General features: G+C 41.2%; 1 protein-coding gene across 2 annotated transcripts in view; it reads left to right on the top strand.

The window, feature by feature from the left end:
* The window catches only part of tub (TUB bipartite transcription factor), a 361,133-nt gene that overhangs the window by 144,670 nt on the left and 203,089 nt on the right, over nt 1–13,374 (top strand). The window lies entirely within an intron of this gene.

Below are 13,374 nucleotides of genomic sequence, written 5' to 3'. Positions count from 1 at the left end.
ACTCAGTGCACAAAAGCATGAAGACGTGGTCAAAAGGTTCAGTTGCTAGTCAGACCAAACATCAGAATGGGGAGGAATTGTGATCTAAGTGACTTTCACTGTGGAATGATATCACTGTGCAAGACAGGGTGGTTTGAATACCTCAGAAACTGCTGATCTGAAATTTTCACGCACAACAGTCTCTAGACTTTTCAAAGAATGGTGAAAAAAACAAAAACTTTCAGTTAGCAGCAGATCTATGGGTGAAAACTTTTTGTTAGGGAGAGGTCAGAAGAGAATGGGTAGACTGGTTCAGGCTGACAAGTAGGCGACAGTAACTCAAATAATCATACATTACAATAGCGGCATGCAGGAGAGCATCTCTAAATGCATAACACATCAAACCTTGAAGCGGATGGGCTACAACAGCAGAGGATCACAAATATACACTCAGTGGCCACTTTATTAGATACAGGAGGTAAATCGCATTACAAGATGATAATGTGGCAGGTGTTCAAACTTTCTACATACTGGCGTGAGTGAATTAAAAAATGTATTTTTTTCGGTTCAAGGTGCAGTATCTGAAAATTGAAATTGACATTGTACTGTTAGTAGTAACCTGTATTCACTACAAAATGCATTTATTTATTTAAAATTCTGCCCACCCATGCTGCCAACCGAGAACAAGTAAACTGGGAACAGCTTATTAGAATCTTTAAGCTATATTTTGTTTGACATTGGTCCATTTCATTATCTATTAATCTTATAATCAGGGTGTGATGAGAGTTCTGTGTACCAGCCTCCTGTGTAGATAAGCTATGTTTCTTAATGCTCACAGAGCCTTTAGGTTTGCATAGTTTAGCTCAGCTCTTAATTCTCACCTTATCCTCTTTGTCTGCAATAGGTGGCAGAGTAACCCCACACTGGGCCTCTACTCAGGCTTTGACAGATAACCATACATGAGCAAAGGAAAGGGCACTTAGCATGCATGTTAATGTATTGTTAGAGTAATTATTAAATGGCAGAAGGTAAACCAGTGTCCTTAACCATGATTTCATAAAAATCTTATATCTTGGGCTTTTCTCGTTGGAATGACGGAGGATGAAAGGAGGCTTGATAGAGGTGTATAAGGGATTAGAAGAGTGGACAGCCAGCACCTTTTCCCCTCAGGACTGCAATGGCTAATATCAGAGGACATTCTTTTAAGGTGAGTGGAGGAAAGTTTAAGGGAAATGTCAGAGGTCGTTGTTTTTTAAAACACTGAGTGTGCAAATTACTGGAACACACTGCCAAGGTAGTGGTAGAAGCAGATACAATATGGACATTTAAGAGTCTCTTAGACAGGCAACATTGATGAAAGGCAAATGGAGGGTTATGTAGGAAGGGAGGTTAGATTGATCTTGAACCAATGTCATGGCCTGTGCAGTTTTATGTTCTATGATTGTTCCTACTGTATCTACAAAGATTATCTTCCTTGCACCTTACAAAGATTTCAGATGGTCTGTGCTTGGCAGAAACTCCAGAATATCTCTCTCTAACTCACTCTTTTTCTTAGGGAACAATGCCAGCTTCTCCACTCTCTTCAAGTAATTGTATCTTTCATTTTTTTTTTCTGTCATTCTGGTACTTCATCCTTCCCAAAGTGCGGTGCTGAAAACTGTATGTAATAAACCAGCTGAGCCTCAAGTAGTGATTCTAAATTTTATCACAGCTTTATTGGTTTTTAATCCATAGCTTGTCAAAACTTGGTGAAAAATCAGATATAGAATGGGTGGGTGGAAAGCATTAAAATAATGAGATTTACTTATCTTCTCAGCGCTTATATCCTAATATTAATCCTTCTGATTGAGCAGTCAAGAGCATCATCAGCAGGAAGGGAACAGGAACCTACTTTAATTATGAAACTATATTCACAACTTGATTTATAATTTTAACGTGAGGCCTCTAAATGGCAGAGGGGAAGTGATAAAGGGATGTGGTGCAGTTAAGATAGGAATTAGAGGGAAGTTTTGGAATTCAGTGTTGGTTTCGTCTCTGGGCAAATCCTTCTGGGAGTATGGAGTTTTAGATTTGTTGTTCACGTTATATCCTGGGTTTCATTTTGATAGAAGGCTTCCCCGACCTCACAAGATCACCTTCTGCCTCTGGGTACTGGCCTATGGTCTGACTTTGATCATGAATCCTGATAGCCCCTCCTCCTGACCATGATCATGGTCAGATTGTCCTGCTCCTCCCACAAAATGGGCTTCAATCATTCCCATTTTTGAGTATAAAGTTGAGAATAGAAAGGAATCTTTGTAATTTTTTATTTAAGACCACAAGACCATAAGACATAGGAGCAGAATCTGGCCTATCAAGTCTGCTCCACTGTTCAGTCATGACTGATCCTCTTTTTCCCTCCTCAACCCTATTCTCTGGCCTTCTCCCCGTAAGCTTTGATGTTGTGTCCAATCAGGAACATATTGAACTCTGCCTTAAATACACCCAATGTCCCGGCCTAAACAGCTGCTTGTGGTAACAAATTCCACAAATTCATCATCCTCTGGCCAAGGAAATTTCTCTGTATCCCTGTTTTAAATGGATGCTCCTCTGTCTTGAAGCTGAGCCCTCTTAGACCATAGACATCTACAGCACATTACAGGCCCTTCAGCCCGCAATGTTGTGCCGACCATGTAACCTACTCTAGAAACTGCCTAGAATTTCCCTACCACATATCCCTCTGTTTTCCTAAGCTCCATGTATCTAAGAGTCTCTTAAAAGTCCCTATTGTATCCACTTCTACCACCGTCGCTGACGGGGAATTCCATGCACCCACCACTCTCTGTGTGAAAAACTTACTCCTGACATTCCTTCAGCACTTATTTCCAAGTACCATAAAACAATGCCCCCTCATGTTAGCCATTTCAGCCCTGGGAAAAAGCCTCTGGCTATCCACACGATCAATGCCGTTCATCATCTTATACACCTCTATCCAGTCACCTCTCATCCTCCATGGCTCCAAGAAGAAAAGACCAAGTCCTCTCAACCTATTCTCCCCAATCCGGGCAACATCGTTGTAAATCTCTTCTGCGCTCTCTATATAGTATCCACATACTTCCTGTAAAGAGGTGACCAGAACTGAACACAGTACTCCAAGTGGGGTCTGACCAAGGTCTTAAGTAGCTTTAACATTACCTCATGGCTCCTGAACTCAGTCCCATGGTTGTGGAAGGCCAACACACCATATGCCTTCTTAACTATACTGTCAACCTGCGTAGCAGCTTTGTGTGTCCTATGGACATGGACCCCGAGATCTCGCTGATCCTCCACACTGCCAAGAGTCTTACCATGAATATTTTATTCTGTCTTTGAGTTTGACCTACCGAAGTGAACCACTTCACACTCATCTGGGTTGAGCTCCATCTGCCACATTTCATCCCAGTTCTGCATCCTATCGATGTCACGCTGTAGTCTTTGACAATCCTTCAGACTATCCACAATGCCCCCAACTTTTGTGTCATCAACAAATTTCCTAACCCACCCTTCTACTTCCTCATCCAGGTCAATTATAAAAATCACAAAGAGGAGGGGTCCCAGAACAGATCCTTTTGGAACATCACTTGTCGCTGTCCTCCAAGAAGAATATGAACAATCTACAACTACTCTTTGCCTTCTGTGGGCAAGCCAACTCTGGATCCACAAAGCAAGGTCTCCTTGGATCCTATGCCTCATTACTTTCTGAATGAGCCTCGCATGGGGAACCTTATCAAATGCCTTGCTGAAATCCATATACATATACACTACATCCACTAGACTCCCTGAATGCTCTTGTCCTAGAGTCCCCCACCATGGGAAACAGTCTTTCCACGTCAACTATGTTTAGTCCTTTCAACATGAGATCCCCCCCTTATCCTTCTAAATTCCAGCGAGTACTGCCCCAGAGCCATCAAACGTATGATAACCCTTTCATTCCTGGAATCATCCTTGTGAATCTCTTCTGGACGCTCTCCAATTCCAGCACATCTTTTCTTAGATAGGGAGCACAAAACTGTTCGCAATACTCAAGCTGATGCCTCACCAGTGTCTTATAAAGCCTCAGCTTCACATTCCTGCTCTTGTATTCAAGATCTCTTGAAATTAATACTAACGTTGTATTTGCCTTCCTCACCACTGACTCTACCTGCCATTTGAATAAGACTTCAAGGCTGAAAGACCTCTAATTTTGTTGGGTTCATCTCCCACTATTACTATCGACATTGTTCAAGTGAACATTTTAATGCAACAGGGCTTTCTTGAGTTCAAGTTCAAGTTATCATTCAACCATACATGAATATAGCCAAAGAAAATAGCATTCCTACAGGGCCAAGGTGCAAAACACATTACCAACAGCACACAGCACACAATGCATAAAACATAGCACAAGTAGCATGTTATGGTTACAATTTCAGATAAACATATAGTCAAAAAGATAAAAAGCTATAGCCCAAGCTTTTGAATGTCCAGCTTGTTCTTTGACCAAGCAAACACTGGAGGGCAACGCTGAGTGAGCACTGGATGGCAACACAAAGCGAGCACCAGAAGGAAGCACCCGTGGGAGGGTCCAGCCCACAACCCAGTACGGATTCCAGTGCATCCACAGAGGCCTGTCCCACACAGCTTTAGCGTCTCCTCCCTGGGCAACTGCAAAATGTGAGTTCTTGGCCTAGGCCTAGTCCTTGCTACAAACAACGCAATGCATCTGCCCCCACAGTCAGTCTTGCCAATGAACCAGTGAACCGGATTTGCAGTGTTCTACATTACCAATATCCAACAGGGGCTTGCAAAAACAATAAAAACATCCAATACATTCAATAAACTCAAAAATTCATTTACATAAACCTCTTACCACCCCCACCCCCCCACTGAATTTCTGCATTCCTTAAGAAAATTATTCTGCTTAATCTGATTTGTAAATCTCCCCAGTTCTTTCAAAATGCAACACCTCAGTTTTTAGCATCACTTACAAGTGTATATAGATTTTGGAGAAAACATAATCACAACATAATTGCTTTTTCAGCTCAGTCCAACACTCCATTAGATTGGTAACTGCACGTTTTTTTTGTTATCTTACTGTAATGAAAGCAGCTCAATTACAGTCTGTCAACCCAGATATCAGAGTGCATAATATTGTTTACCTTAATGCTGCGTGACTGAAAATGTACTTTACGTGGAAATGTACTTTACGAGGAAATGCATTAACAATCACTTTCCATTTTGCATTTCTTTAGGATTTCATGGACACTTCCTAATGTGAGCCATATTTGCTCATCTGATGCAGTCTATCTATCACACATAAATCAAACAATGCTATTTCCAATGACTCTCCCTTTTAAAGCAAAGTATACTATCAGGACTTCATTGTAGCAAGCTGTACTTGCCTCTCTCCGAGACAAGTCTAATACTTACTGTTTATCCTTTGGGCTCTCCCTCAAACTTAATTCTAAACTCACTCCGCAATTGGCCAATCCTCCATCCGCTGGCCAACCCTCCAACCAATGATTTGTTTTCTCTCCAGTCGTAACCCTTATCACTCCACCAAGCTGCCTACTTGATCACTAACCCATTCTGTCTCCAGGTCCCAGCTGTGCCTTTCCCTGCCTGCTCTCTCACTTTACCTCCTCCTGACTCCACACAGGCACAGCTTTGGTCCTGGATAACACATTTTCATGACCACAAAAGTCAAACGCCTTTTCACTGAAAACTTCATCGAGGGGACCACAAGCAAAACAGTCATTAGCATGCTGCTACAAAGACCATATCCTTTACCTCTTCTTCTCAGTGTAGAGGGTGACTTGTTTCCATTCTCTTTGGTTTGGAGGTAGCTGAAGGATCTTTGTAGGGTCTATAGGTTATGAAAGACAGGTCAGTGGGGCCTTCAAGGGGTGGTTGGTGACTTAATAGGATAATTTTGTGTTCCCTCCACTGTTTGCATTTAGCCTCCCCTACTTCACTTAGGGTGTTTGATATCTTTCCAGGTTTTCCTTCGCATTTTGAATAATTGCAAATATCTCATTATCTTCTCTGCCTTACTCTCTAAGATGCTGGGGGATAGTTAATCATTTAAATCAATTCTGTATCCTTCTTTTAATAATGGGGAATTAAGTGAGAGAATGATAAGTGAGAGAAGTGCATCCAAAATAATGACTTGTCTCTGTGTGTTCTACTTTGACACAGAGGCTTCCAGATCGTTGACAATGGTCAATGGATTGTCCTTCCAGTTCCAGTCCCAAATTGTTGAAGTTCTCATGAGGCATGTTGTTGAGCTGTGGTGTTATTACCCTGCAGCATTGATAGTGTAACTTGTGGTGTCTCCATCTCTACCTCAGCAATCATCCAACTCTGAAGATCCTACCTGAGATGATGTCTATTCCTCTAATACGCAATGCCTTTCTCCATCGTGACACTGAATGATCTGTAATGAGGTACATGTCCTCTCCTGACTACTTTCTGACACATCCACTGACACCTCTGTTTAGTAGCATTCCTGACTTCTTTTGATAGCCTCCAGTTGTTTACCTTCAACTTTTCCCCATTAGGTTCCAGAGTTTTCGTGTTGTTGAGAGTGAGGTTTCAGTACATCATATAGTTTCCCTATCTATTGAAATAGATTTTCCATGACTTTTGCCCAGTGACTGCCTGGGATTTGATCACTGTCCAGCTCTCCCTTTGATTCGTTCAATTCCAGCAAGTTTCACATCTTCACACCTCTCCTTATTCATCCATAGCCAGGAGATACTTCCTCTCACTCTGCGGAGCCAAACATTCACTCCCAAACATGAAGATTTTATACATTTGATTGACACAGTCCCCCCAAGCTTGAAAACAATTACCATTTCAGTCTTGAAGATCAAGTGGTGTTAAGTGTCCTGTTCATCCCTCATATTGAAATACGGTCTGATATTAGGATGAAAGCAGGTCTCCTTCTCACTTGGCTTCATCTGCTCCATTGTATTATCTTGTCTGGTGGTCCCCTACATAATTTACTGACAGATTGGAAAATGTATCCTGATATTGATTGTCCGCAGCCAAGTATCCTTGGCATTATACATCCTTGAAACATTTACTGGGGCTGTGCTGATTCCAATCGGCATTCCTCTCCAATAGCAGTTACTGAATAATGTGTTTAAACACATCGTAATGAACTCTCCTTACCAAACCCACAATCCACTCATTGTATCCAGTAGGGTGAAAATATCTGTTCTGCATCAGCGAAGCAAGACATTTTCCTTCTCACTGGTCCATTTATGAACTCCTAAGTGTAGACAGATTCTCAGTTTGCACTTGGTTTTTGAACACCTGTCCCTAGGGTGACTGTGCCTACCTGGGAAACTATTTCTGATTTAGTCCAACTTGGCTACAAGTTTCTCCATGACAGCCACTGGAGATAGAACATGTAAGAGGCATAGAGTGATAGAATACTACAGCATAGAAACAGGCTGTTTGCTCAGCTAATTGGTGCCAAACTATTATTCTGTCTAGTCCCATCTGTGATTTCACCTAGGATTTGCATGGCTGAAGGGAATATTGCTGTTGAAACAATCTTCATGCTCCTGTCATGGTGAAGTTTTACCAGTCTGAACTGATGATATCTTTCTGGTCTGTTAAAATGAAATTCACATCACAGCTCTATGTGCAATTAGTGTTCATCACTGTTAGAAAGTATCTTCCAGCAGCTTTTGTACAATTTTAGAGCATCAAACATAGAATAGTACCACACAGGAACAGGTCTTTAGCTTCCCAAGCTTTACTTCCTTTTCCTTTTTCTTCATGAATAAATTCTTCACACCCCTCAACATCCAAGGTTCTCTTACCTTGCCACCCCTGACATTTATTCTGACTGGAACAGGCCTGTCCCGTACTCTGTGCAGTTGGTCTTTAAACACCCTCCACATGTTGGATGTGGAACCATCCACGTCTGTGTCCAAAAAATGGACGTTCCCAATTAACTCTGTCATGTTCCTGCCTAATGCTCTTGTCAGTGGCCCTGCTCCAATTTAATACTCTCCTGCAAGGTCCATACTTATCCTTATTTATAGCTCTCTTAAATCTTAAGGAGTTGTGCTCACTCCTTACCCACTGCTCACTTATTGAAAGGCCGGGTCACCTGGCCAGGCTCATTACCCAACACCAGATCCAGTACGACCCTTCCTCTTGTTCGACTATGTACATATTGATTTAAAAAGCCCTCTTGATGCACCTATCAAATTCTACCCTATCTAAACCTCTTGCACTAAGGACGTCCCAGTTTATATTAAGAAAGTTGAAGTCCCCCATGATAACAACCCTATTGCTTTTACACCTTTCATTAATCTGTCCATATATCTGTTCCTCAATGTCCTGGTGGCTACTGGGGGGTCTGTAGTACAATCCCTTCAGGGTGATTGCAGCATTCCTATTTTTAACTTCTACCCATAAAGACTCAGTGGACGAGCTTATGATTATGTCCCCACTGATATTGTCCCTGATGAAGAGTGCAAATCCCATCACCTCTTTTACCTATCTCTCTATCTTTCCTGAAGCATCAAAACCCTGGGACGTTAAGCACTCATTCCTGTCCCCCTCTCAACCAAGTTTCTGTAATGGCCACAACATCACAGCTCCAGCTATTGATCCACGCTCTAGGTTCATCACTTTTGTCCATAATACTCCTGGTATTAAAACGCACACATTTCAAACTATCTGTCCTATTGTATCTATTAATTTGAACCTGCCCATTTTTATTGGCCCTGACATCTATCTTGCTCTCCATCTTCAGCATATCCACAAAACAACAACTTTCACAACCAGCGATAGCCAGTGATACTAAACCTGATTCTGATACCGATTTTGATTCTGACCTGGTGCTCTGGTTCCCATCTCACTGCCAAACTAGCTCAAACCCTCCTGAGTAGCACTAGTTTACCTTCCAGCCAGGATATTGGTTCCTCTTCAGTTTAGATGCAACCTGTCTCTCTTGTACAGGTCACCTCTGCTCCAGTGATCCAAGAACCTGAAATCTTTCTTCCTGCATCACTCATTCATTTGTACTAACATCCGGTTCCTGCCCTAACACATAGCACCAGGGGTAATCCAGAGATTACTACACTGGAGGAAGTGCTCTTCAGTCTCTTTCCTAACTCCCTATACTCTCTTTGCAGGACCTCTTACTCCCTCTACCTACGTCATTGGTAGCAATGTGCATTATGACCTCTGGCTGATCGCCCTCTCCCATGAGAATAATCTGTAGCTGCTCAGAGACATCCTGGACCCTAGCAGCTGGGAAGCAACACACCATCCTGGTGTCTCTTTCACAGCCACAGGATCTCCTGTCCATTACCCTAACTATAGAGTCTCCTATCACAGCGGTCCACATATTTTTTTTGCACTGCGGACCGGTTTAATATTGACAATATTCTTGCAGACCGGCCGACCTGGGCGGGGGGGGGGGGGGGTTTGTTCAAGTAGGGTTAAACTCACCTCAACATGTCTTTTACAGTTAGGGTTGCCAACTTTCTCACTCCCAAATAAGGGACAAAAGTAGCAGTCAAATCCCGGGACATTTGTGTTTACTCAGAAAAGGCTACCATGACCATGAAGCCTTGCGCGGTCACCCGTGTACACATGCGTCAGTGACGTGCGCATGCGCGTACATGCCAATTTTTTAACACAAATCGGTTTTGGCTTAATCTTCCCAACTATACTGTACATACATTACTTCTATGTTATATAGGCTGTGTATTTATCATATCATTCCTGCTTTTACTATATGTTAGTGTTATTTTAGGTTTTATGTGTTATTTGGTATGATTTGGTGGGTTATTTTTTGAGTCTGGAACGCTCAAAATTTTTTCCCATATAAATTACTGGTAATTGCTTCTTCACTTTACGCCATTTCTGCATGAAAGGTTTCATAGGAACCTATGTTCAAGTTCAACAGTACGTGACAGGGAATGAGGAAAGGTGCAGGTGACTCATATTGTTTCCTCGCGGCCTGGTAGCACATGCTTTGCGGCCCGGTGGTTGGGGACTGCTGTCCTACCGCTATTGCTCTGCCTGACTTTACCCTTCCCCACTGAGCCTCACAGCTGGCCACAGTGCCCCTGGCCTAATACGTCATTCCACCCCACTGCAGTATCCAAAGGGATCAACAGCACATGATTCCTTAGCTTTAGCTGCACCTCCTCAGATATCTTGGGTTGTTTCAGATCAAAAGTGCATGAAATACTGTCATTTGTACTTGTATTAACATGTTGATGTGGACATATCTACTGGTTAATACTTCCACAAAATCAAACGTCTTTAACATCAGCTACTTTGTGTTCAACTAGCGTACTGAAGTTGGCCTCAACTTTGTCCCTGTAGATCACAACTTCTCCACTTTGAACATACAATGTCCAATTCATTATGCATTGATTGTAGATCTGAGTTTAGAATCCACATCATGGATATAATTTCTCAGCCACATGACATTTCTTCTTCAGTTACTCATTGGGACCTACTATACACACCACATCGAAGCAACTCTGATAGTAATCTCTGTATTCAGCCACCGCTTCATGCTTTAACACATGTTCCTCTATCTGTCGGCTATGCAGCATTTCCAGCCCAGTGATGGTTAACTCCACTGATCTCTATGTTCATAGAATTAACTTTAATGTCACATAGTACAGTATCTGTTTCCTGAATACTGGACCCTCACACTCCATAAGTAATCAAGGCTTTGATGAATGAGTCCTCCAAATCTAAAAAATTGTAATTATCTGCTAAAAATCTCAATTCTGTTGAGAACATATTAAAATGTTCTCTGTGTTACTGGTCTGTGAAAGAACTGGTAACTGGTGACTGTTTCCTTTCTCAGCAGGTTATAAAATACTTGAAATGCAACTACTGCATTATTCAGCTATCATTCAGAACTCTAATGTGGTACAGATCTCCACACTTGTGACCAATGGAAAGTAAAAGCATATTTTTTGTCTAGTCTGCTTCATTTGCCGTAGCGAGCTTAAACCACAGCATGGCTCATCTTTTTATTATCTGCTTTGTTCGACAGACACCTTAGCTACTAAACTAGCAGTTTCGGTAAATTAGCAAATTGGTTTATTGTCACACGTAGTGAAATGCAGTTTAAAAAATTTTTTTACATGCCTTCCATGTGGATCATTTGAGCATATCATTGCATTAAGGTAATTCAAGGGAAAAACAATAAAAGAATTCTGAATAAAGTGTTACAGTTGCAGATAAAGTGCATTGCAGGCAGACAATAAGGTGCCAAGCCATAACAAGGTCCATTTTATTGTACTAGAGGACCATTCAATAATTTTACAACAGCTGAATAGGAGCTGCTGTTGAACCTGGTCGTAGGAGCTTCCAGCCTTTTGTATCTTCTGCCGATTGGATGAGGCAGAAGAGGGAATTCCAGGGTGCGTGGAATATTGCTTTATTTGATTAGCGTGTTATTCGATTATGCTGGCTGCTCTATTGAGGATGTGAGGAGTGTAGATGGAGTCCACTGAGGGGTGGCTGGTTTCTGCAGTCTGTTGAGCGATGTCCACAGCTCTGCACAGTTTGGCCTCAGGCAGAGCAGTTGCCATACAAAGCTGTGATGTGTCTGAACAGAATACTTTCTAGGGTGCAATGTTAAAAATTGGGGAGGGTCATGCTGAATTTCTTTAGCCTCCTAGGGAATTTCAAGCATGTTGCATCTTGCACTCTCTTAAATCAATCACCACAGCTCACTGTTAGCTCAGGTTCACTACTAGAAGTCATTTTGCTGTTGAACTTGTCCAGAACTTACCCAGAAGAGGCAAAACTAGTCACAAATCAGCCCCACACTGAGATTTTTTTAAAAATTATTCGGACTGAGCAAGTACTATAAATAAAATAATATAAACTCAAACAGTTCAAATAATATATAAAAAGATGTCCTGTGTGTTTCAGCCATCCATTAGAAAATATCAAAGTTTTTCAAACTTCGTGCTTGTAATAATTATAGAGGCTATTACTGACAATTCATTTGGCCACTGATGTTGTTTCTGGGGATGATAGACAGTTCTAATTGGTTTTAAACAATAAATGGCAGTTGCTACAATGATGTTTGAGTTGGCAACACAGCTGCTGCGGAGCTTCATCAATGTCGGTGTGTGGTGTTGGTGCAAAGACCCAAAAACTGATGAGGAGTCCCAAGTATTCAGCAAGCAGTACAGGGCACACAAGACTAAGTTAAAGGCAAGACTTCGTAGATCAGAAAACACCATAAGCTTGCTTTTGTCACCACGGTAATTGTTGTAGACCTATGTGCAAATAATTTTGAATTTTAAATGACATTCACCTGGATTTGAATCAATATAAATCATGGAAATAGTTTTGTGCACCAAATACATTTCACCTTGTCCCTCTAAGTCTACATAATGGCAGCAACAATTGTAAGCTACTACTAATTAATAACAATGTGCCAGTCAGGAGAAACAAAGTGTTTTAAGAATAGCCCTGGAAATAAGGTATTGGCTTTGGCTTGTTGCCTGTGCTGAAGCTTTGCCACATTCCCACGTAACGGGGCATTACTGGATTTGATTTCCTTCAGACCTTTGTTGATCTCACACAGGTGGATGGAAAATAGAGAGTTCAATTTCGGGAGTAGGTTGAGGAGAAGATTATAATTGAAGCTCCTGGGGTTGAGAAGAAAGGGAGACCTAACACTTGAAGTTGAAAGTAATCTATTATTTGAGCAGTGCAGAAAATTTCTGGTATCAAATTAATTTGCAGGAAGGAATATGCAACTTCAGGGGACCCAACTATTGCAGGTAAATAGAATATTTTCAAAATGCTTACATGGATTACACAAAGAATGTCGACAACCAGAGCTGACAATCATAGTGATTCAATGCTATTACTTTTCTGGAGGGGGGGTTCTAATATTGTGTATTAGAGGAGTAAATAGAAGCTGTTGTTTAAAGATTGATCCCTATAATGAAAATTCATTCAGCAGCTGATTGACATGTATGACCTAAAATTTGCCTTTGTTTAAATGTCACTGCAGTTGTCTGAGCAGGCAAGACAGCAAGACATCAGATAGTATTGATTCTGAACAATGTGCAATGTCTTAAGCTACTGTTTAGTGACGTTATAATTTGAAGTGATAATCTCATCCCGTGTCACTAAACGATACAGAATGTAATATGGCCACAATAAATGTATATTGAGGATACTCCTAATTAATAATGCTTTATTTTATATTTTCAACTATTTTACATATAACCTTTAAATAATTACAAAGAGCACATTTCTTATTAGAATGTTTATGTAACTACTTGATACATTTTTTTGGAGAAGGTTATGTTATGTCCTGGAATATATTCTGATAGCTAACATTCAGTGGGCTAATCCGATGTCCATTTAATG

The sequence above is a fragment of the Mobula hypostoma genome, chromosome 11, assembly GCF_963921235.1.
Source record: "Mobula hypostoma chromosome 11, sMobHyp1.1, whole genome shotgun sequence".
Classification (NCBI taxonomy): domain Eukaryota; kingdom Metazoa; phylum Chordata; class Chondrichthyes; order Myliobatiformes; family Myliobatidae; genus Mobula; species Mobula hypostoma.
This window is presented reverse-complemented; position numbering and strand designations above follow the sequence as displayed.